This window comes from Humulus lupulus, chromosome 1 (genome assembly GCF_963169125.1).
Source record: "Humulus lupulus chromosome 1, drHumLupu1.1, whole genome shotgun sequence".
NCBI classification, from domain to species: Eukaryota; Viridiplantae; Streptophyta; class Magnoliopsida; order Rosales; family Cannabaceae; genus Humulus; species Humulus lupulus.
The window spans coordinates 94,105,536-94,107,485 of NC_084793.1; positions in this window are offsets into that span (position 1 = coordinate 94,105,536).

The window sequence follows — 1,950 nt, forward strand, 5'->3', positions numbered from 1 at the left end:
GGAGAGTGTGTTCTCAGTTTTCTTGTTCTCTTTCCATCTAGTTGTTAATCTTCATTCTAAAAAAAAATATAGAACATCCAAGAAGAAAAAAAATTAACGAGTGCACTCCCTTGCATCAAAGCATCTAAAAAAAATTAGAAAAGAAAAAGAAAGCAAAAAGTATGTATGTGTGTGAATAAGTTCGGGGGTGTAACTCTTCAAAGAAAAGAAAAAGTTGTTTTAGTTTTTGTCTTTGTATGTTAGTAATAAAGGCTAGTGGCAAGATTTATATTGTGTTGTGGGGTTTTCTTTGGGGGAAATTAATGTGTGCATTTATGTATTTAGGTCCTAGAAAGATTGAGGTGCTTAGGGTGATTTGAGCCAAAATTTATCTCTCTTATCCTACCTTCACCATAGCCTATCATTACAACCTTGAAAAAGTCCTATTGATCTTTGGTGTGGTGTTTGTCTACATTAGTGGAGAGGAAATTGCTAAGTAACTTATGGAGACAATATTTAAGATTGAGGACCAAGGTCTAGCTTGATTTTTTGTGATTAAAATTGTTTATGAAAAGTTATGTATGCACTAAAGGGTGAAACACTTGATTCATATTTTGGTAGCAACATTAATGCTTGAAGAATTTGGTTTAAAACTTGTGAAAGATTGAAATTCAACTTCTCTTATTCAAAATAAAATTTCCCGACAGCCTTCCCCTTTTTACCATTAGCATAGCAAAGTTTGTCCACTATTGTTGTGTTTTGTTTTTGTTGTTTCCTTGTCTTTTGTTTTTTTAGTTTGTGCTCTTTGTGTCTTTTTGTTACTTTTGTTTTGTTTTTAGAGTCATCACTCGAGGACAAGTAATGTCGTAAGTTTGGGGGTATGATCACTCTTAAATAAAGAGTCATTTCATGTGATTTTGAGCTTATAATTGTGGAAAAATCATGGGTGATGTTAGTGTATTTTTAGCTTTTGTAGCTAACTTTGGTATTTTTATGATCTTAGTTAAGTTTAGTTATTTTTGTAGTTTTTAATAGCTAATGGATTGAAGATAATAGTTTCATGAATAAATATTGTACAAAGAATAAACTAACATGTGAAACTATCTAAATTGAATTTTTGATGGCTGCAATATCAGGTTTTGCTGCAGCAAAGCAAATTTTGCTGAAGCCTTTTGATCAGACAGCTTTTGGACACCTAGGAACACGTGGAAATTCAAAGGGGTGAGCTGGAATAGTGGCTGAGGTGGCATGTACAGAAAGTATGAGTCAAAAATTGAGAGTAATTGCCAAAAGAAAAGAGGAGACCCACGTTTTTACCGAGAAGAAGGGAAATATGGTAAAAAAAGGGCAAAATAGGGAAACTAGATGATACTTAGAGAGGCTTCAGCTAAAATAAAGGAGCAGCCATTTTTGGAAAGAAAACCCAACAAGATGAAGAAAGAAAAACCAGAAATCAGCTAGAAGGAAGGAGGACGAAAAATGAAAAGCTCAAGCATCAATTGGATTTATTCCTTCTTCTCTTTCTAAACTTTATTTTTATATTTTCTGAGTTGATTTCTAAATTTATTGTGGATTAATGTTTATTAACTCAGCCATGAACAAATTTTTAGGTGGCTTGAATTGTTGATGAACCCTACGTTATAGTCTAGTAATTTCTTGCACTTTATTTTAGTGAAATCTCTCTTGTTCATTCAAGTGTGCTTATATTAATTTCTTGTTGTTATTTGGACAACAATGGTAAGATATTTAATTATGTTTAATGCTAGAAAGATTAAATATAATGGGAAGAACTTGGATGACACAAGTCATAATCTAGGTTAGATTATGTTAGTAAGTAACATAGGGATGTGTTATTTGCCTTGTATAACTTTTGAGAATTAAACTTTGAATTTGCATTCTTAAATCTGATTTTGCATAGGAATATGTTTAATTAGGTAAAATAATTAATGTCATGAAATTTGGGAAAGTTTT